We start from the raw sequence: 24,911 nt of genomic DNA, 5'->3' as shown, positions 1-24,911 counted from the left end.
CTAAGTTGAGCACCCAATTGAGTAATAGAGTCCACTTCATGCTTTCCTCCTCTAGTAGCCTTACGAGGTCTACTATATTGTGAGTTATGGACCGCCATTTCCTCAATCTTGTTCCATGTTTGATTATCGTCAACTTCGGTAAACATGTCATTTGATCCCATGTTGAGAATGTTTCGGGAGTCTTCATAAAGACCATTCCAAAATTGTTGTACCAAGAACCACTCGCTAAGTCCGTGATGAGGACATGAGCGGCAAGTTCCCTTGAATCGCTCCCAAGCTTCATACAAAGATTCTTCATCCCTTTGTTTGAACCCCGTGATTTGGGCTCTTAGCATGTTAGTCTTTTCCGGAGGATAGAACTTTTTGTAGAAAGCAAGTGCCAATTTCTTCCAAGAGTCAATACCAAGAGTATCCTTATCAAGGCTCTTTAACCATTGTTTCGAGGTACCAATCAAAGAAAAAAGAAATAAGACCCATCGAATTTGGTCTTGCGTAACTCCGGTTTGAGAAGTCACATCAAATGGCAACAAAAAAAAAGTACAACAAGGGAAAAAAAAGGAAACACAGTAAAAAATAAAAAACCACAAAGACAAACAGCTTGTTAAGTAAATTAATTAAATACCCTAACAGGAGTTTGACTAGGGGGTGGGTAATCAGGATAAACTTGATTATAAATCAAGCTTACTACATCGGCATCAAAACGCTGATCAAAATGAGGCACTTCTTCGTCTTCCCATGATTTCGGTACATTAATAAAACTATACGAAAAAAAACTTCTCATCAGATGAGCGTCCTCAGCAGTGGGGTACATAACGATCCATAGGGTCGTCGGCATAAAAGTCATGTTTGCCCCTTTGATGGTCACGTGATGCATACCTTGCAACGAGTTGTTTTGCTTGGCGAAAATCGCCAAGACCATCCCCTCGAAACTCGATCAGAGCATATCCATGAAACCCACAACTCGAAATCCAATCCGGGTGGATTGACCTAACATTTGAAAACCCATTCTCAATAAGGATGTCCCTCAACGGGGTAAGGCTCTTAGAAGCTGGCTTCCCAGCAGCATCGCGTATAACTGGAAGATTGTGAATTATGCACGTAATCGGATTGATATAGCGGGTTACCGATTGCTGAGGAGGTGCGACCGCGGATGATAAAGACGACGACAATTTAATTATGATATGTATGTATATGTATATTATTTAAAATGTGAAGTAGATAGGTTAGTAATAATAAAGTGATTCTTATTATTATTGCAAATGTGATGCTATTTATAGTATAAAGCAATAATTAATTAGATTAATTTCATCCATACGTTACATTTAAACTTTTATTAATTGTACATGCACATGCGGTGAATAATGGTCAAAAAACCAATAATATTAGGGCATGCATTGGTAAATTCACAAACTTTTGAGTTTTCACGGTGGATCTGTGTTTACAACGATATTAAGAAAAACCGTTGTTTATTGGTGTAATATGACAACGGCTTTAAATAATCGTTGTTGATATATGTAATATGATAACGGCTTAACAAAGAACCGTTATCATTTTGTGTTATACATATGGTCAAACAATCAATACTGTAACTTTGAATCAGAAAAAGTAAAAATTACATGGCATGCATTAGTCAAATCACAAACAGTAGAATACCACAAATAATTAAACAATTTATTTTAAAACGGGTTTTGTCCAACCATTGTTGATATATGTAATATGATAACGGCTTAACAAAGAACCGTTAACAATCCGTTGTATTATTGCTCATTGGAAAACGGTTTTGTAGATAACTATTGTTAGATTATATGTTTAACACGGTACAATGAACCGGTGCTGATTTAACTTGTACCATTTTCACTTTCCAATTCTTACCTTGTTAAGTTTCCAATTCTTATCTTATTATTATTATACCGGTTCCAATTCTTATTATCTTATTATACCGTTTCCAATATAACTATATAAAACTATATATATATATATATATATATATATATATATATATATATATATATATATATATATATATATAAATGGGATCAAGTGAGTCCATATATACTTATTGAGTCCATAAGTCCCATTACAAGCCCTTAGATCATGAAGATGAGTGGCTAAGATTAAAAGCAAAAAATGGTGCTTAATTACACCATCTTTCATGCCCTACACTAATTAATCACTACCCTCTTAATTATTCACTTAATTTACTATATATCATCTCCCTTTCTCCCAGTTCTCTCTCCTCCCACATAATCATTCATGTTATTCATTCAATCCTCTTTGCATCATCTCTATAAACACTCCTATCTCTCATCTCGTCTCACAAATACGGCCACCGTCGAAACTGCAGCCTTCTCGCTGCCACCAAGAACACCAACCACCACTATCCCATAAACCACCGACGACTTAAGCCAACGACGACCCACCCCTGCCTCGCTGGAGATCTCGCGACAAGAACCACTTCCTCATCTTCACCACCACTTAAACTAACTCCACCACCGCAACAAAGAGGCGGTTCTCGTTTTTTAAAACTTCGGCCAGTAGTGGTGGTCGAAGGTCTCGTTTTTTTCATTTTTTTTTTCATTTTCTTTTCTTTTTTTTCAGATTTAGTTTTGGTTTTTGTTGTTTGGTGTTGGTGGTTGTTCGTTCACTACTACAGATACAGGCTATAACAACGGTCAAAAACCGTTGTTATATAAAAAAGCGGACGTTGTTAAAGCGTCCGTTGTAAAAGGTTTTAACAACGGTTGGTTTTCTTAAGGAACCCGTTGTTAAAACTATTAACAACGGTTTTAAGTATAAAAATCCATTGTGGAAAGTGTGACTCAATTTTGGGGGGAAAGTTATAACAACGGGTTTTAATATACAAAACCGTTGTTAGGGTTGTGTTTTGTGTTTGTTTGTCTGTTGTGTTTGTGTTTGTGTATTAAGGGTTTTGTTTTGTGGCTGCAGCAGACTTCTGTTTGTGTGGTTTATAGTATGGAAGGTATTGACAACGGTTATTAAACAACAACCGTTGTGAAATATGTTTTAACAACGGTTGTAAAAAACACCCGTTGTTAAATAAGTTTTAACAACGGGTTTCAAAAATAACCGTTGTGATTACTTTTCACTAACTTTGCGCCAATTTTGCGCCAAATTATTTACAACGGTTGTGCATGTGTGACCCGTTGTTAAAACTAATAACAACGGTTTTTATAACCATACCCGTTGTAATTGATTTTAGTAAAATTGCGCCATACATTCTACAACGTCTATTGTGATTTTCGTGAATAATCGTTGTTAAAGGGGCGTTGTAGTTGCCTGGATTTGTAGTAGTGGTTATTGAGTTTTTTTACAAAAAAAAATAATGGTAGATTTATGGTTTTTGTGTTTTATTATGTAAAATCTTATTTTCCTTTTATCAAATTTCAGATCTACTAAAAAGTACATGTAATTTCAAAAACTAAATCACATAATGACAACCCTTAATGAAATTTCGGGTGGTGGCGGCTGTTAGGGCTGTGTAGGAAATATCGGTATACTTCCCTTTAAATTATAAGGATTATAACGAAATTATAAATATGCAAACTAGTCATAAATGAAATTTGCATAAACAAAAGAGAATAAGGATTAGGAATCAACCTTCGGTCCTAGCAATAATGGCCTAAGAACAATATCAAAATGATATTCGCCTATTAGTTACACCCAAGATGCTCCGAGAAATGCCCCTCAAATTGCTAGAATGAGATCCCCAAATTGATGATTAAATTTTAGGGTTTTGTGTATTTTGTGATGAGAGAAAATTAGGTCAAAAAGTAGTGAAATAAAATGATCCCTACTTCCTCATATAACCGAAAAAAAGAGGAGGAAAATTAGGAAGATTTTTATTTCTTTCTTTTTTTCTTCCATTCGGTTTTGACCGAGCAACCAAAATATGAGGATAAAATCCTCTTATTTTTAGTTGTTATCTTAATGTATAAAATGTGCATCTTTTATAAATTGTTAATTATATTGACATGTATTAATAAGTCCACACACAACAGCTTGCAGTCGATTTATTAATACCGGTCTGTCAACATTTATACTGACAATATTGTATAATATATACATTAACTATAAATATCGCATATTTATAATTTGCTAATTAAATATAACTTGTTATATTTAATCACGAATTAACATCTTAATTCGTTTAAGCTAACATTATATACATTTATTAAATATAACATATTATATTCAATTTATGAATTGACAGTTAATTCGTCTCAGCTAATATTATTTAATTGAATTAAATAATCGTCTCATCAACACATTGACTAACTGTTTAGTCAAATACATGAACTAACCTTTTAGTCATGTAAGGCATCAATGTGATTACATTTCCATAATCACATCTCTCAAACACATCCTTTAGGTGTGACTTTTAGGGACGAGTTGATCACCGCCATCAGTATGATAATAACGTCAAACTTTCTAGTAAGCCAATCGTTATTAGGTAATCGTTAATCAACTGATAAAATACAAAGTATACCCTTGTGAACCTATAAGAGATTTATAAATGTTATCACACTAATTTGTGGAGGACACAAGCTCCAACAAACTCCCACTTGTCCTCACAAGTGTATGTGCGATAACTGATTCTCATATCCTAAAATTTCTCCCACTCAATGTAAAACAATTTGCAAAATCCGTATTAACAAAGGTCGTATTTTACAAGTGATCAATATCAAGAGTGGTTTCCCCGACTAGAGAGTAACTTAACTGATAAACGAATCATCATTCGAGCATGGCCATGCATTTCAGTTACAACTCCTCGAGTGGCCCTGAGAAATAACTAAACCTGATAAAGGTTGGATATTTTCCTCAACTCGAATCCTACAGATATAAGCATAGTATGAAATGACCCAGAAAAAATATGCTTAGTCTCCTGTTATGGCAGACCATGAGAAAGAAACCAAAGTCACCCAAAAACTGCCTTAATCTCAAGAGACAGTCGATAGTCAAAAGAATCGACTCTAGGAACACAATGGACGTCCAATCCACGACCTGGCACCGAATGTTTTTTAAACATTTAGGACTCCATTACGTTGTCACAAAAATTGTCCTACGAGGTATCGTTATAATCTCGCATCTGTGATCGATCAGTCAACCGTTTGACTTATGGCTCGTTGAACCCACCATCAATCGACTGCACAATATAATAGCCAGAGTTATCAGCTCATATAGGCGATTACGGACCAAAACAAATATAATGTAATTCAGTTCACTTTGTGGCGTTCAATGTTGTCAGTACAATCCACATGAAAAACAAAATATTATATTAAAACGATGAAGTTATAAATAGTATATGAAAAAGATAATGTATCGAATCCATAATCAACTACTACAACTCAAGAACACGTTTAATTCCCATGGAAATAACGTGCCCTTCATGCTTATCCTAATTAAACGGTTTAGTGAGAGGATCCGCGATGTTGTCATCCGAAGCTATCTTGTCAATCACTATCTCTTCTTGCTCCACGTAATCATGGATCAGGTGAGCTTTCCGATGTACATGTCTAGATTTTTTGCTAGACATAGGCTCCTTAGCCTGGAAGATGGCACCTCTATTGTGACAATAGATGGTGATCGGGTCATTCGAACTAGGAACTATCGTAAGTCCTTGTAAGAATTGACGCATCCATATACCTTCCTTTGCTGCTTCCGAAGCGGCATAGTACTCGGATTCAGTGGTAGAATCTGCTACAACATCCTGTTTGGAACTCTTCCAGCTGACCGCAGCACCATTAAGAGTGAAGACGAACCCGGACTGATATTTTGAATCATCCCGATCCGTTTGGAAGCTAGCATCTCCGTAACCGATTGTGCATAGCTTAGTATCGCCTCCATAAGTCAATACCTTATCCTTAGTCCTCCATAGGTACTTAAGGATGTTTTTAACAGCTATCCAGTGTGTTTCACCTGGATTCTTTTGGTACCGACTCGTCATACTCAATGCATATGCCACGTCTGGACGTGTGCATATCATGGCATACATGATTGATCTTATTGCAGATGCATAAGGAGCACGACTCATGCGCTCAATCCCTTCAGGCGTCGTGGGTGACTGAGACTTGCTCAACTGCATCCCAGACGTCATTGGAAGGTTCCCCTTCTTGGAGTTGGTCATGCTGAATCTTTCAAGAATCTTATCCAAATAAGACTCCTGACTCAATGATAACATCCGTCGTGATCTATCTCGATAGATACGGATTCCCAATATACGTTGTGCCTCACCCAGATCTTTCATCTGGAAATGGTTCTTCAACCATCCTTTAACCGAAGATAAGAGAGGAATGTCATTCCCAATCAAGAGTATGTCATCGACATACAATATTAAGAATACAATCTTGCTCCCACTCGACTTGATATAAAAGCATGGTTCCTCGACCGATCGAGTGAAACCATACTCTTTTATCACCTGGTCGAAACGATGATTCCAACTCCGAGAAGCTTGCTTAAGTCCATAGATGGAACGCTTAAGCTTGCTCACTTTCTTAGGATTTTCAGGATCTATGAAACCTTCGGGTTGTACCATGTACAACTCTTCCTCCAAATAACCGTTTAAGAAGGTGGTTTTCACATCCATTTGCCAAATTTCGTAGTCATGAAAAGCGGCAATCGCTAAAATTATCCGAATGGAACGTAGCATGACTACAGGTGAAAAAATTTCATCATAATGCAATCCGTGCACTTGAGTGAAACCTTTTGCCACTAGTCGTGCCTTATAGGTATCTGGTTGCGCGTCTACAGAATGCTTTATTTTGTAAAGCCATTTCCACTATAGAGGTTTTACCTTATTAGGTAAATCAACAAGAGCCCATACGTCATTCTCATACATGGAGTCCATCTCGGATTGCATGGCTTCAAGCCATAGCTTTGAGTCGGAACAGGTCATGGCACCTTTATAGGTAGCAGGTTCATTACTCTCTAGGAGTAAAACGTCATTTTGCTCGACCATACCAATGTATCTGTCCGGAGGATTAGAGACTCTACCCGACCTCCTAGGTTCTTGAGGAATATTAACCGTATCATCAGTTGGAGGAACAACTTCCTCCATCTGTTCCTCGGTTGTTGGTTCTGGAATCTCCGACAGCTCGAAGGTTCTAGTACTTATCTTGTTCTCGAGAAATTCTTTCTCTAAGAACGTCGTACTAGCCGCAACAAAAACTCGATGTTCAGTAGGCGAATAGAAGTAATGACCAAACATTCCTTTTGGATAACCAATAAAGTATGTCTTGACCGATCGCGGGCCGAGCTTGTCCTCGTGTCTCCACTTGACATAAGCCTCGCAGCCCCAAACCCGAATAAAGGACAAGTTGGGGACCGTTCCCCTCCACATTTCATATGGAGTCTCGTCGACAGCTTTAGTCGGACTTCGGTTAAGTATAAGAGCAGCTGACAAAAGAGCAAAACCCCGTAATGAATCAGGTACTACCGTGTGACTCATCATGGATCGAACCATATCAAGTAATGTTCAATTTCTCCGTTCGGACACACCATTTAATTGAGATGTTCTAGGTGGAGTTAACTGTAAAATGATTCCACAGTCTTTAAGGTGTTGATCAAACTCATTTGAAAGATATTCGCCACCCCGATCTGAACGAAGTGCTTTAACCTTTCTTCCCAGTTGTTTCTCAACCTTATTCTGGTATTCCTTGAATTTCTCAAAGGACTCACTTTTATGCTTCATTAAGTAGACATATATATCCGTATCTACTCAAATCGTCCGTGAAAGTGATAAAATATCTATAGCCATCTCTAGCGGTAATTGACATAGGTCCACATACGTCAGTATGTATGAGTCCTAATAGGTCACTAGCGCGCATTCTAACACCTTTGAAGGAAATTCGAGTCATTTTGCCAATGAGACATGATTCACATGTGCCAAATGTAGAAAAATCGAATGCGGGAATAGTCCCATTCTCGACGAGTTTCTTTACACGTTTTTCATTTATGTGTGCCATTCGACAATGCCATAGATAGGTTTGATCTTTGTCACCAACCTTTAATTTCTTATTATTCACATGCAATATATCTGTGGTTTGATCTAAGATGTAAATTCCATTCATGGAAACTGCTTTGCCATAAACCATTTCATTAAAAGAGAAAATACAGCTATTATCCTTTATTGAAAATGAAAAACCGTATTTAGCAAGTACGGAAACAGAAATAATGTTCTTAGACAAACTGGGTACATAGTAACACTTATATAAATTTAACTCAAAACCACTTGGGAGTTGGATTACGTATGTTCCCTTCGAGACTGCAGCAACTCGTGCTCCATTCCCGACTCGCAGGTCCACATCACCTTTTTTGAGAGGTATGATGTTCTTTAGGCCCTGCAAATGATTACACAGATGAGAACCACAACCAGTATCAAGTACCCAAGTTCCAAAACTTGCATGGTTAATCTCAATCATATGAATATAAGATGACATACCAACAGGAGTGACGCGGCCTGCTTTTATGTCCTCACAGTATATGGGACAGTTCCTCCTCCAATGTCCAGTCTTGTGATAATGGTGGCACTGAATGTCACCGACCTTGCTCTTTGCCTTGCCTTGTGAGCCATTAGTCTCACCAGGCCCACTCTTACCGTTTCCTGGCTTCTTAAACTTTGGCTTGCCTACAGTTAGGTCGCCGGGAGCTTTGCCCTTACCCTTATTCTTGTTGGAAATCATGAGAACATCTTGCTTCATGCTCCCACTCAATTTCATATCCTTCTCGGTCTGTACGAGAAGTGAGTGTAGCTCATGAGGAATTTTCTTCATGTCATTCATGTAGTAATTTGCCCTGAAAAGGGCAAAACCATCATGAAGTGAATGAAGCATACGGTCAATGACTATGCTCTCACTGATTTTGCAATCAAGTGCCTCCAGCTTCTCGACATTCTCAATCATGTTAAGAATGTGTGGGCTAACCGGTTGGCCCTTCAGGAGTTTCGCATCAAAGAAGCGACAGGTATGCTTATAAGTAACGATTCCCGGTGCTTTTGAGAACTCGTTAGTGAACGTGGTGAAAATCTTGTTTGCACCATGGGTAATGAAGCGTCTCTGCAATAATGGTTTCCATTGCAAAGATGAGTACGTTCTTTATCGCACCCGCTTCCATGACGAAGTCACTATAAGCAAGTGACTCGTTAACTCGTGCATTGGGGCCTGGGTTTACCGGTATTGGCTCAGTTAAGTACTTGAGCTTACCGTCAGCAATGGCACCATTCCGCAATGATGCCTCCCAGTCCGCAAAGTTGGACCCGTCATTTTTTAGACGTGTGAACTGATTCATGTGGTCCATGAAAGCGTTCAGCCAGGACTCGCGTCCAAGTGTGGCACTTGGCATTGGGATTCCGTTATTTCCAGCCATTTGTTGTAACAGTATTATCAAAATAAACGTATTCTACACTGCGAAAAGAAGAATAAAATATAATAAGCATACTCATCGTTATGATTTAAGTCTAATGCAATACTGTTATAACGCGAAGACTCAAGCATTTATACAATTGACCTCCCTCAAGAATTATATAAATGATCCCAAGACTCAATTATCTGTAATTTGATAAGCCAACCTCTTGGCTAATTCTACTTTTAGAATTCCTGGTCGATAAATTTCTGTAAATTCTATCTTTAGTCCATCATAATCACGAGAAACTCTTCGGACTATAATGTTGAGATAAACTAAGTCAACACAAACTACTTACCCAACGTAGAAGGGGTCATAGGGAGAGTAAGGTCCTATATGCCTACCGACGAAGAAGGGATTCATAGTTGTTTGCCCTTATAAAGACTAGTCTCAATTTCCGTTTTAGAGGAAGATCCCATCAACTTTATTTTAATTCATTTTAAGTGAACTAATATCTAGCATGAGTGAATGAATAAACTAAGGTGATGGCTTAATAAATATGTGACATCTGTATGTCCGTGAAAACTAACATTCAACCTATATGAGTCAATTTTCATGCATTTTAGTAGGTGGTTTGGTTTTAGGCGGAATATGATGCACTAACTTACATGTGAATGAAAAGAAATAAGAACGGTAAAACGTAAAACAAAAATAAAGTCCTAGTGTGGCCTATCTACCAAAATGAACATTAAATACAATTTTGGAATCCATCCTTGGACCCGAGAAGCTTGTCTTGATGTTCCATCTTGGTCCATGTAGCGGGAGTGAGCAATCCAATCTCCATCTTTAGTCTTCTCAAAATTACAATTTAAAAATTACATAATAAACCTATTTACATTCTAACTTCAAAACCATAATATAAAAGAAAACCAAAACGGAGATACGAGATCTCAAATTACATTAACAATTATGTTTCCATCATTACGAAAACATAATTTAACTAAGGCCACACTAGGTATTACAAATTACAACCGATTGCAAAAATACGTAAATAAATCCATTCAACGATTCATTCAACAAAAAAAATGCATACAACAACAACAACAACAACAACATTACCCCAGTGCCACAATGGCTCCCGCAAATTGCGGGGTAAGGGGGGGTCGGATGTACGCAGCCTTACCCTTGTGTTAGCAACACAAAGAGGCTGTTTCCGAATGACCCAAGATGAAAATTGCTTCGAGAACTGCATTGAAGGACCACTACTTCACAAAAGAAAGAAGCGCAACCACTTTAGTGAGCCATTTTGATTTATTCCATTATAATCCATAACCAAAGAGTAATGAGTCTTTGGCTCCATTGGAAATATGGAAAAAAAAAATGCATCTACTAAAAAAATTAAACATGCAAGACATAATTCCTTAATTATGTAGATTAATTTATCCAAACCACCTATTTAAATGATCAAATTATATCACAATTCCTCAATTACTCACATTAATTGTAATCTTTAATTCATATTAAACTTGTAATATGAATTAATTCAATATTATTTTAAACCTCTTTAAAATAATTAGGTATCTTAATATGTGAACCTTTTCTCAACAAATAATCATACATTAAAAATGTATAATTATAATTATTCGCCAAAAACAACAATAAAAGAAAAACGATTTTTTTCTTTAAAAATTTGCTCTCGGCAAACACAAAAACGAGGGAAAAAAAATTGTTCCTTTTTTTTCTGGTGCTCACGGCTAAATGCAAAAAAAAAACATAAACTTTTTTTTATATCTACTCACGGCTTAACAGCCCAAAAACAAAAAAAAAAAAACAAAATATTTCTTTCTCGGCTAAATCACAAAACCGAAAAAAAATACAGAAACTATTTTTTATTTCTTTGCACTCGGCATAATGCCCTAAAACCGAAAACAATTAGATGAACAAAATTGTTTATAGTTGCTATTAGAACAAGATTGGCATAATCATGAACATGTAAATTAATGAAACATGATTCTAAACAACGATTTAAAACCATTTATGCCAAAAACTATATAGCAAAAACAAATTTAACATCAACAAACAAGATGATTTCCATTTACATTTTAATTTAATGCTAATTAAATCAAAACATCTACAAAATTATCATATTGTCATTTTAACCTATTAAAACAATAATATGAATAAATCTAAATGGAACAAATCATAAAAAAACAAAGAAAAAACAATCGGCAAAAAAAAATTTTTCTCGGCAAAATTTTTTTTACGGCCGAATCCTTTTTTTTTTTCCTTTTCGAAATTCCATTGTTTAAATCATTCATGAAATTCATATAAAAATAAATTCATGGCCTTGGCTCTGATACCACTTGTAGGAATTATCGGTATACTTCCCTTTAAATTATAAGGATTATAACGAAATTATAAATATGAAAACTAGTCATAAATGAAATTTGCATAAACAAAAGAGAATAAGGATTAGGAATCAACCTTCGGTCCTAGCAATAATGGCCTAAGAACAAAATGATATTCGCCTATTAGTTGCACCCAAGATGCTCCGCGAAATGCCCCTCAAATTGCTAGAATGAGATCCCCAAATTGATGATTAAATTTTAGGGTTTTGTGTATTTTGTGATGAAAGAAAATTAGGTCAAAAAGTAGTGAAATAAAATTATCCCTACTTCGTCATATAACCGAAAAAAAGAGGAGGAAAATTAGGAAGATTTTTATTTATTTCTTTTTTTCTTCCATTCGGTTTTGACCGAGCAACCAAGATATGAGGATAAAATCCTCTTATTTTTATTTGTTATCTTAATGTATAAAATGTGCATCTTTTATAAATTGTCAATTATATTGACATGTATTAATAAGTCCCCACACAACAGCTTGCAGTCGATTTATTAATACCGGTCTGTCAACATTTATACTAAAAATATTGTATAATATATAAATTAACTATAAATATCGCATATTTATAATTTGCTAATTAAATATAACTGGTTATATTTAATCACGAATTAACATCTTAATTCGTTTAAGCTAACATTATATACATTTATTAAATATAACATATTATATTCAATTTATGAATTGACAGTTAATTCGTCTCAGCTAATATTATTTAATTGAATTAAATAATCGTCTCATCAACACATTGACTAACTGTTTAGTCAAATACATGAACTAACCTTTTAGTCATGTAAGGCATCAATATGATTACATTTCCATAATCACATCTCTCAAACACATCCTTTAGGTGTGACTTTTAGAGACCAGTTGATCACCGCCATAAGTATGATAAAAACGTCAAACTTTCTAGCAAGCCAATCGTTATTAGGTAATCGTTAATCAACTGATAAAATACAAAGTATACCCTTGTGAACCTATAAGAGATTTATAAATGTTATCACACTAATTTGTGGAGGACACAAGCTCCAACAGGCTGATGGTGGTTGATACCCGTCGTTGTGAGTACCAAAAATAAATTTATAATTCCAACTACTACTAATGACAGTGGCAGTCGGGTCGAACCACAGAGAGGCAGATGTAATCAATAATAGTTGTCTGATATTTAGTCTAAGGTAACAAGTGTGGGGGTTTATTTGAGTTGGTCTATAGCTAATAGCAATGAAAGACAATAAACTAAATAAACGGATAGAACAGATAAAAGAAGGGGTACTAGGATGGTCGGTTCACTATAGTTTCAGCGGCAGCGTACTAAGCAGGTCTAAATCAAACACATAAGGCGGGAAAACAAGAGGTCCTCTCGGTCCACTCTTAACAGATAGCATCTTTCGATCTCGCTATAAGTCCCTAATATCACTAATACTGACTCTCGTCCTGAGAAGTGACTAATAATCTAAACTTTACCTATCTTTCGATCTCAGCATAGTTTAGTCATTTTAATTGGTGATCTAACAACTGTCCCTATGTCTCGATCTAAAGGGTCAGTCAAATCTTAAACATTCAACTAGTCGTGTGCACTCGATTCGTCGAATAAAGAATTAAAACAATTAAAACGAAGGTAACACCTCACGTGGTCAGTCGATCGACCAGGTATGGCGGTCGATCGACTGACTCGCGATTTCAGTCCATGTTAATTCTACGCCGCCTAATCTATAGTTCCCCTACATCCTAGCACAAGCAATTTAGCTACTCATACTGAAATTAAAGGCAACAATAAAATTGGCTAAATAAACTACAGAATTCATGATTAATACGGTAAAATAAACAATTAACATAGGATGGCAATTCGGCTTGGAAACCGAACAAAACCAGAGAGTACCGTGTGAATTGCGAAAGAAAGAACAAGTCGAATGCCAAAATGAATTGTATTCAATCCCGAATTAATCCTTGAACCCTAATTATTGATAAACTAAAACTGTCTACTAAACTTGAATAAAAATTAGATACTTATTCTGAAAACTCATGCTGCGTTATATAGGAAAAGTACGCAGCTATTATTCCTAAACCTAATAACTCATGGGCTTGATAAATCTCGATCTTTTAATTCTCGTCTGAAGTAGCGACTTGGTCGATCGACTAAGCATGGCGGTCGATCGACTGCTCTGAGGTGAACAGTAGCTACTAGAACCCGTGGGTTGGTCGATCGACTGGAGGCAGTGGTCGATCGACCGAAGTAGCTGACACTTGACTTCTAACTTCTCGTGGATTTGTCTTTTGGGCCTTGAAATGCGCACCCAGCTCGTTCCTTAAGTGAATACTTCACGTCGAACGCAATGCAAGATACTCGGGGACGGATTTAGCTTGATTTCCGCTGAATTCTTCACATTTCTGCAATAATGTACAAAAACACGAAAATAGACAGAAATAGGGGAAATGGCAGCTTAAACAACACAAATGAGCTCTGAAATGCGTGTAAAATGAGGCATAAAACATCATATAAATGACACGCATCAAACTTCCCCAAACCAAACCCTTGCTTGTCCCTAAGCAAGAACTAGACTCGATCTAATGACCTAATGGAACGAGTTTAATCTCAGAGCGAATTGCAAACTGTAAAGCCTAAACCATTTTAATGCAACAACCAACAATTAATTTAGCGTATGAATCATGCAAACGAATTATAAGGTCGTTAAGAACTGCTGAACCGTCAACCATAGAGACATATCAAATTGGACTCTCACGGGTCGCTCATATCACACATAAGCACAGGTGAATATATAAGAGGATAGAAAGAATTCATTTTGTAGAGACTCTCACCTCACTACGACCTATAAGCACATGCATGCAGTATAATATGAAAGTAATCTCTATGACCGTACATATGCATTCCAACCAACAAATGATCATGACACATGCCGAGGTATATATGGGATATGTGAGGTATGGGTAAGAAGGGGCAAAACAATTATGGAAAAGTGGAGGTACAGGTGATCAAGCTAGTACCCAAACGGAACCATTATGGCAACATCCAACTTCTTGCTCATAATTCAATAAAGCACAGATCTCACAATCTCCAAAATAATAGTAATCAATGAACTCCCCATAAGATACTAATGCAACATGGGAGCAAAAATCGCCATAAGATAAAGGCTTGAATTATGCGAATTGATTTCTTTTCGGACCCCAGTCGATCGACCAAGTAGAGCAGTCGATCGACCGTTTTGAACAGTACAGCATACGTTTTTTTTCTTTCTTTCTCGAATCATTTTTTTTATTTCTTTTTATTTCTTTTTATTTTCTATTTCTTTCTTTCCTTCTTTTCATTTTCCCAACAACATCTCGATCGAGCAAATACCACCAAAAACGAAGTAACAATCCCAAAAACGTAAACTACTAGCTTGACAAGGGCAGGCTAAATGTAGGATGTAGTAAACGGGACAAAAAGGCTATTTTTGGCAGTGTGAAGCTTATGGGCAAAACGAATAAAGGGAAACCTCTACCACATGTGTCAACAAACCACAAACCGAATGCATACAGGTATTAAGAAGATTAAGTTCATATTTATGCAAATTTATGTAACATGCCTCATAAGGAGTACTACTCACATTCCTAAATAAACCGGTCATAGATGACACCAGTTATAAGCTCTAAATCTCAGAAAATGATGTAGTTTGCCAAAAATCTAAGTCAAGTCTCAAGCTCAGCAAATAATTTAACGAAAACTCGTAGACTATGCGAATGATTCTACTAATAACATGTTAATTTGCAAGGCTTAGGCGTAAACAAATGCAAATGCAATGTCATCATGGAAATACTACCGTTCCGACTCAACCTATATGCTAAAATAAACTTGCATTTTTGTTTGAATTTTTGAAATTTTTTTTGAATTTTTTTTTTTTTTTGGATTTTTGTATATATGAGAAATGAAATAAACAATGCAAAACAAAATGTAAACGTGAATGTAAGCAAATGATATGCGATGCAAAACCCTTCCCCAAACCAAATCGCACAATGTCCCCATTGTGCAAAATCATGTAGTAAAAGAAAAGAGAAACGGGAATTTGCGATAAAATAAAGAAATATGACATGAAGTGGAAATCGGGAACTCACAAGACTTTAAGCGCAGCAAAGGAAACCTCCCCAAACCAGCGTGAGCTAGGAGGTTCCAGTAGCCAGTAGTGCTACTAATAAGTACCTGAAAAGACAAACAAAAGATACCGCGCGTAAAACCGAGAAAGCAATAAAGAAGCGATATTTTATGCATAATTGAGAAAAATAGAAGAAATAAATAATGATGGAAAATAATGGTGGAGTAGAAAACTCCCTCGATTCCGCAAATCGACCAAACACAGCAGGGGAGAGGTCATGAATAAGTACAGCAGTGCAGGGCGGTCGATCGACCACATTACTCAGTCGATCGACTAAGGTGAAAGGAACAGTAGCTCCTGGAAACTGCAGACCAGTCGATCGACTAGAAATACTGCTGTAACTTCTGATTTCTTCGTATTTGCTCAATTACTTGAGCTAATGAGATCTAAAAACCTGTAATTGCACAATAATACGCGCCCAAAAATTGCGCAAAACCCAAAGTAACCATCTAAAGAGTTTAAAATCCTAAGCAAACGTAAACGGCGAAGTTTCGCGCACACAAAACAATAAATAAAAAGGTTCAACGAAAGCAAATAAAATGTAAATGTTTTAAATAAGTCTCAATCAACTAATAGTTGATCAAGAACGGCCACGGAATGGCCCACTTCGTCGGCTTCTGGCTACAAGAGGTAGCCTCAGCTGCACCCTTCACAACTTCAGCATCCACAGAACTCAACGGGTCAACAGCTTCTATATCTTCCCAGTTAATAATCTCCTCTGACTCATCTAAGTCCAAATCGGACTCTCTCACTTTGACTGGCTCGTCATCAACTTCCTCATCAGTGCCATAGCTAAGGAAACCAAGACCGCCTCGTGAAATGATTGGCTCCTTCACAGCTGGAGCAAATTGCAGCTCTTCCTTCCCCAAACCAGCTCCTGCAATATCAAAAATAGACAAATCTTCCTCCAATTTGCTCCCAATCTGGGGTGGAGGGGTTACAACAGGAATAGGAATAGAGACAGGCATATCAGGAAGCATAAAATAAGATTTCTTTTCAGAAATCGTATTACAAGTCACAGGCCACATGGGGTCTTTCTTCTTGGCAGGTTGGGCAAAAACAATGGAATGCTTCCCTACTTTGAAGATCAAGGTTCCCGAACCAACATCTATGACTGCACCAGCAGTGTGCAGAAATGGTCTACCTAGTATGATAGGAATATGGGCATCCTCAGACATATCAAGTACAACGAAGTCTACAGGGAAGAAGAACTTTCCTATTTGCACGGGAATGTCTTCTAAGACTCCTATAGGCTGGACCGCAGATCGGTCAGCCATCTGTACTGTCATGTCGGTCACTGCGAACCTAGTTAATTTGAGCTTTCTAGCAAGACTCAAGGGCATTACACTTATACTGGCTCCTAAGTCACATAATGCCTTCTCAATAGAAAAGGTACCAATGCTACAAGGAACGGAGAAGCTACCTGGGTCTTCTAGCTTATGGGGTGCAGTGTGGGTTAGATAAGAACATGACTCTTTAGTAAGTGCGACAGTATGCATAGTTTCAAGTGACCGCTTTTTAGATAAAAGTTGTTTCATGAATTTAGTATAAGCAGGCACTTGGTTTACTAACTCGAGAAAAGGAACTTGTACATTCAAGCTACGAATAACTTTTTCAAATTTATTGAAAGATACTTGTTCCTTCGTCGGCACTAATCTTTCTGGATATGGGGCTGTAAGAAGTAACTTATCCCTCTCCTCTAAATCTCGCATGCCGGCATCCGTGGACTTAGGCTGAAAGTCCACCACCTTCTCCTTGTTGAAGCGTGAGCCCTCTTCAGACCATCTCAAATGTGAGCCATTGACCGACATTGGGTCGAACTTCGGAACCGGGACTGACCCATCAGCACTCGGGTCTTGCCCTAATATTTTCGGGACTGTCGTACCCCGAAACAAATGATCCCTCAAGTTGTCGGGCATTGGAGGACGAAAAGGCTCACTATCGCAGCGTCCTCGATCGATCGACCATGTTGCTCGATCGATCGACGAGTTCTCGATTCGAAAGCCTTTGTTTCTTTGCGCGCTTGATCGATCGGCCGGGTATGTCGGTCGATCGATCGATATACCCGGTAGACGCCTTTTTCTTTCCTTTGTTCGTTCGACTTTGTTTTGACTCGGTTTCGCCCTATCTTTTTCAAAGACATTGTCCTCGACCATAGCAGGCCCCTCCGGGGGTGGACCCGCTCCTCAAAGTGATGGCATTAAGGGTCTCCTTTTGGTCGGTTTGAGTCGGTAAGTGTCCGGAGCCGAGTTGTGTTCTTGCTAGCCAATTGAGCAATTTGGCTCTCTAGTAGTTTCATCCCGGCCTCTCTAGCTTGGGACTCCTTTTGCAACATATTCTTCAATTCAACAAACTCGAATTTTGGGATTGTTCTTTTTGCGGCACATAGGGAGGTTTTGAAAGCTGTTGTTGCTTATGAGGAGGCACATAAGTCTCGATGATCTTCTTGCTATGGAGGTTGAGTCGGATTCGGGACATTCGGCTACTCCACCTCAAGTTGGGATGGACATTCGGCTCATAGTACGTGTTTGTGCGCTTGTAATGTTGAAAGGCGACAAGACTCGAAGGGACTAGGACAATTTTTACGCAACATGTCCCTCGGCTCCACATCTTCTACGACGAAAGGACCGTCTCGAAAAAAGCATTCACATGATACATCCCTCCTTTTGAAGTTCCTCCCAACTCGTATTTGTCAAACCTCGCCGTGAGAGCCTCTAATGCAGCTACAGAAGGGGATTCAGCACTCCTCCTCTGATTGCCTCTCGAATTCCCATATTAAGCTTTATGGGTGGCTAAGTCATCAATGATCTTCCACCCCTTAGTCTCTCCCATATTCTCAGCAAATCGGCCATTGGCTGCAGCATCCAAGATAGCCCTCTGATCGTCATACAGCCCGTTATAGAACTGATTGCAAAGACTCTATTTTTCGAACCCATGGTGCGGAATGGTTCGCACCAGCTTCTTGAAACGGACCCATGCTTCATGAAAGTTCTCATCAGGTCCCTGTTTAAAGCTCGTGATCTGAGCTCTAATGGCATTCGTCTTCGAGGCAGAGAAGTATTTCTTGTAGAATGCCAAGGCCAAAGAATTCCAGTCGGTGATCCCATGAGCGGCTCGATCCAGATCTTTGTACCACTCCCTTGCAGCATCGCGGAGTGAGAATATAAACATGGTCTCCTTTATCTGGTCCTGGGTCACTCCGGTCGGTGGGGGTATAGAGCAGCAATAATCGATAAATATCTCCATATGCTTGGCTGCATCTTCATTTGCAGCACCCCCGAACTGGTTCCTCTCAACTAAGTTGATATAGGAAGGCTTCGGTTCGAATTTCCTATCAGCTCCAGGTAATTCGAACCCCTTGTATAGATTTGCAGCTGTCGGCTCAGAATGACTTGCTATAGTTGCTTCTTCAGCCATGACTGGAATTTCCGGAGATGTGACTGTCTCAACTGAAGAAGTAGAAACAGGAGATGTAGGTGGATCCTCTTGAATGTACTCGTTCTCGTAGTAACTAGACAGAGTACTCAGCTCTTCCTCGTCGGCAATACCCTTGATGATCGTCTCAACTCGCGCAAGGATTTCTCAATCTCGGGATTGAACGGTACTAGTTCACCACCCGTGACTGCGCATAAGAAGAAACTACAAAAAGAATATAAAAAAGTTTAAGGAACGGATGTCCCTTAAACTAAGAAAGACTAAAAATAAAACAACTAAAAATTAGAACAATTGCCTCCCTAAGAACGGCGCCAAAATTTGATACCCGTCGTTGTGAGTACCAAAAATAAATTTATAATTCCAACTACTACTAATGACAGTGGCAGTCGGGTCGAACCACAGAGAGGCAGATGAAATCAATAGTTGTCTGATATTTAGTCTAAGGTAACAAGTGTGGGGGTTGATTTGAGTTGGTCTATAGCTAATAGCAATGAAAGACAATAAACTAAATAAACGGATAGAACAGATAAAAGAAGGGGTACTAGGATGGTCGGTTCACTATAGTTTCGGTGGCAGCGTACTAAGCAGGTCTAAATCAAACACATGAGGCGGGAAAACAAGAGGTCCTCTCGGTCCACTCTTAACAGATAGCATCTTTCGATCTCGCTATAAGTCCCTAATATCATTAATACTGACTCTCGTCCTGAGAAGTGACTAATAATCTAAACTTTACCTATCTTTCGATCTCAGCATAGTTTAGTCATTTTAATTGGTGATCTAACAACTGTCCCTATCTCTCGATCTAATGGGTCAGTCAAATCTTAAACATTCAACTAGTCGTGTGCACTCGATTCGTCGAATAAAGAATTAAAACAATTAAAAACGAAGGTAACACCTCACATTGTCAGTCGATCGACCAGGTATGGCGGTCGATCGACTGACACGCGATTTCAGTCCATGTTAATTCTACGCCGCCTAATCTATAGTTCCCCTACATCCTAGCACAAGCAATTTAGCTACTCATACTAAAATTAAAGGCAACAATAAAATTGGCTAAATAAACTACGGAATTCATGATTAATACGGTAAAATAAAAAATTAACATAGGATGGCAATTCGGCTTGGAAACTGATCTAGCAATTCTATAACTATGAACGAAAGCAAATAACCGAACAAAACCAGAGAGTACCGTGTGAATTGCGAAGGAAAAGAACAAGTCGAATGCCAAAATGAATTGTATTCAATCCCGAATTAATCCTTGAACCCTAATTATTGATAAACTAAAACTGTCTACTAAACTTGAATAAAAATTAGATACTTATTCTGAAAACTCATGCTGCGTTATATAGGAAAAGTACGCAGCTATTATTCCTAAACCTAATAACTCATGGGCTTGATAAATCTCGATCTTTTAATTCTCGTCTGAAGTAGCGACTTGGTCGATCGACTAAGCATGGCGGTCGATCGACTGCTCTGAGCTGAACAGTAGCTACTAGAACCCGTGGGTTGGTTGATCGACTGGAGGCAGTGGTCGATCGACCGAAGTAGCTGACACTTGACTTCTAACTTCTCGTGGATTTGTCTTTTGGGCCTTGAAATGCGCACCCAGCTCGTTCCTTAAGTGAATACTTCACGTTGAATGCAATGCAAGATACTCGGGGACGGATTTAGCTTGATTTCCGCTGAATTCTTCACATTTCTGCAATAATGTACAAAAACACGAAAATAGACGAAAATAGGGGAAATGGCAGCTTAAACTACACAAATGAGCTCTAAAATGCGTGTAAAATGAGGCATAAAACATCATATAAATGACACGCATCAGTGGTGGGGGCGTTGGTAGCGGTAGTTGGTTGCGATGGTTGGTGGTCAGAGGTAGGTCGTGTGTAGGTGGGTAGTCATTTTTAGATCTTCTTTTTTATTTTATTTTTTGCCTTGAATAGCCTCTCTACACACAAAAATACTATAATTCTTCAAAAAAAAATAAAAACCTAAATCTACCAAAAAAAATCTAGATTAACAAAAAAAAACACCTAAATCTACAATTAAAAAAACACCGCGGGGAAGGCGACTGATCGGAGGTGATTTTGGTGGGCCGTTGGTGTGGGTCTGGTGACTTCTTTGGGTTAGTGGCGGTAGTGGTGGTAAATGGTGGGTTAGTGTGGCCCTTGATTTTCGGATCGGAATGATGGTGGCTTACGGTGGGCCATTCGTGTGGGACAGGTGGGTGGGTTTGTGGTTGTCGTTTTTTTTTTTGTCCATATATATATATTTTTCAGATTTCAATTTTCAAATCTCGTTTTTCAAATACATCACCACATTTTTCGGTTCTCGTTTTTATTTTGTGTGAACCTTTTATTTAATCTTAAATCTACTAAATATATTTCTTATAATTTGTTTTAATTTTAGATATACTAAATAAAACTAGTTTTTTGAAAAAGTAATCGTATTATCTCGTTAAAAAAATAGTGGTCGTGGTTATTGTTGGTTGTTGATTTGGTGTTACATCCATTAAAATTACACTCTCAATGTACTGAAGTTACTCTTTCAATTGATTGAAGTTACACTCCTATTGTACTTAATTTACTCTTTTAACGGATTGAAGTTACACTCCCATTGTACTTAAGTTACTCTTTTAATGGACTGAAGTTACACTCTCATTGGACTGAAGTTACACTCTCATTCGATTGAAGTTACACTCTCATTGGACTGGAATTACTCTCTCAATGGACTGGGGTTACACTCGCAAGAGATTAAAGTTATACTTGCAAATCATTTACTTAGTCTCTCAGAATTAAAGTTACACTCGTAAAAGACAAAAGTTACACTCTAAAACTACTAAATTGTCATAAACTTGTCTCAAAATTACAAAAAATCAAAATAATGTAAGTTAGATCACTTTTTAGTATGAAGTTACACAATTCAGAATTAAAGTTACACTCGTCAAAGACTAAAATGTCATAAACTTGTCTTAAAATTACAAAAAATCAAAATATTAAAAGTTAAAATCACTTTTTAGTATAAAGTTACACTATTCAGAATTAAAGTTACACTTGTTAAAGACTAAAGTTACACTCTAAAAATACTAAAATGTCACAAACTTGTCTTAAAATTACAAAAAATCAAAATATTATAAGTTAAAATCACTTTTTAGTATAAAGTTACACTATTCAGAATTAAAGTTACACTCGTTAAAGATTAAAGTTACACTCTAAAAATACTAAAATGTCACAAACTTGTCTTAAAATTACAAAAATCAAAATATTATAAGTTAAAATCACTTTTTAGTATAAAATTACACTATTCAGAATTAAAGTTACACTCTAAAAATACTATAATGTCACAAACATATCTTAAAATTACAAAAAATCAATATAATATAAGTTAAAATCACTTTTTAGTATAAAGTTACACAATTCAGAATTAAAGTTACACTCGTTAAAGACTAAAGTTACACTCGTAAAAAAAACAGTTACACTCTAAAATTTTTAAAATGCCATAAACTTGACTGTAAGAAAGAAAGACAATTAATTAGTGAATGTGTAATTACTTAGTGCATAGGTACTTTAATTAGGTGGGGTGTGTGCTTTTTGTTTTTAATCTCATCTATCCACCTAGATTGATCTAATGGCCTCTAAGAGGACTTATGGACTTAATATATATGGTGTACTCATTAGATCTCCACTATATATATATATATATAAATATATATATATATGTTTTCCATTCTTTTTTATTATTATCAGTAGAAAGTTAGTCCCTCCCTCTTTCAAAAAGAAAAAAAAAAGCTAGTCCTCCATTAATTTTCCACATAGATTATGCCGTCAAGTTCATCAACTTATAGTGGTTCATATTATTCATCCGCAGATGATGATGATGAAGCATCATATGAACCTCTTGTAGGACCCCCAAGTATAATTATGTACGCTAAACCCTTTACGTGCTTCATTCACAATCTCCCGTATACAGAGGACGGGCATGGAAAGGATATACTCTCGTATAGCCTTGACTGGTTAATCGGTTTCATTCGGTTAGCCGGATTGAATTTGGTTCAAACTATCTACCCGGACAATGATGCATATGATGGCTTCGGGCGGTGTGCACTCATCGAGTTTGGCGGGGGTGAGGAGTGGGAATGCTTTCGTCAGGCTCGCAAACTTGAGCGGGCATTCTATAACAATGACTCTTCGAAACTCTGGTTTGATCACGTTGATCAGCGGGTAGGCCCATATTTATGGGTTGCAAATGAATCTGACCGTCTCCTACTATTTCCGATTTTACACCGCATAGGTCGCAGTGCCGAGCAGGGGACAGTGCCGTTAGAATGGGAAAACGACTCTGTGGATTGGGCTGAAGGTGAAAGAGACATATATGGTGATATGGATGGGGTAACAAAAAACACACTCCCTCCATTCAACTCCAAACTACACATTTGCTTTTTCACGTCTGTCAACGCTTGTTTTACGCGATAAATATCTTTAGCTAGATATTTTTTTTAATGTACTCCTAAAGACTTAAGTCATTATAATAAAAGCTAGATATTTTTCTGGTGATATTGTCTCTGAATTCCAGAGGATGGGGTAACAAAAAACATAAATAATTAAACTTTAATTCAAACCACTACCATTATCCAAATACAACTTATAATGCCTGATAATATTTAAAGACTTGATTATTTGAATCTGATGAAGTATTAGGCTAATCAAGAATTTCGGTATAGAGCAAGTCGTAGATCGGCCCTTCATTATCAACGGGCAGCGCAGGTAGAATGACCTCTTTCTCCCATGACATAGGCACGGTGGCAAGAATGTGATGCCTCATGTAATGTCTCAGCAGATGATGATCAAGATGGGTCGCAACCCATAGATAAGGGCCTTGTTGTCTATCATCCGAATAGAAGTCCTCTTTCCCCGCATCTACTCCCGCAAATCTAGCCCCTAATTTTCTTGCCTGACGAAAACTATCATGGCAGTTGGCTTCGCAAACTCGATAAAAGTGAAGCCTACACAACTTTGCTTGTTTGTCGACACAGGGTATAATCTTTTAACCGCGGTGAAACCGGAGTCATGAAGCATTTACGTCAACCACCCAAAATCAAGGTTTAAACCCTTTTCATTCACATCATAATTGTGACACCCCGCGATAAAGCGAAAAATATAACAAATAAATTAAAGCGGAAATTTGTGATATTTTAAAAAAAAAATTGGTTATTATTTGAAGATTAACACGCGGGTGCCAAAATGAAATGAAACAAATACAATAATAGACAAAATTAGGTTATACAAGCCAAGTCTAGAAGGCGGGGAAAAGATATCCCACGAATAAACATATAGAGGGTTTCTAAACTAGAAACTAAGGTCCAAGGGTTTAGTTCTCGCTAGCCCACACGTCTTCCCCACGTAAGCATCTTCACAACCTGTCATTCATGTAAACATGAACGCATACGGTCGTGGGGAGTAACTCAAGGTTCTCCCAGCCACAATATGTCGAAACGAACATAACAAAGAACATAAACAAACAATCATATTAGATAAAACATGAGTGAATCGAATCATAACTAAACATGGGATT

The 24,911-nt window shown here is 37.5% G+C and overlaps 2 non-coding genes across 2 annotated transcripts; both read left to right on the top strand.

The window, feature by feature from the left end:
- The first annotated feature begins 228 nt into the window (after nt 1–228).
- LOC141593716 (small nucleolar RNA R71) lies at nt 229–335 on the top strand. Its single transcript, XR_012521785.1, has one exon. It is a non-coding gene; the product is annotated as a small nucleolar RNA R71 (small nucleolar RNA).
- An 18,499-nt stretch (nt 336–18,834) lies between these two features.
- Nucleotides 18,835–18,941, top strand: LOC141593254 (small nucleolar RNA R71). Its single transcript, XR_012521355.1, has one exon. It is a non-coding gene; the product is annotated as a small nucleolar RNA R71 (small nucleolar RNA).
- The last annotated feature ends 5,970 nt before the right edge of the window (nt 18,942–24,911 follow it).

This window comes from Silene latifolia, chromosome 7 (assembly GCF_048544455.1).
Source record: "Silene latifolia isolate original U9 population chromosome 7, ASM4854445v1, whole genome shotgun sequence".
NCBI lineage: Eukaryota > Viridiplantae > Streptophyta > Magnoliopsida > Caryophyllales > Caryophyllaceae > Silene > Silene latifolia.
Note: the sequence above shows the minus strand (reverse complement) of the source record. Positions and strands in the feature narration are given on the sequence as shown.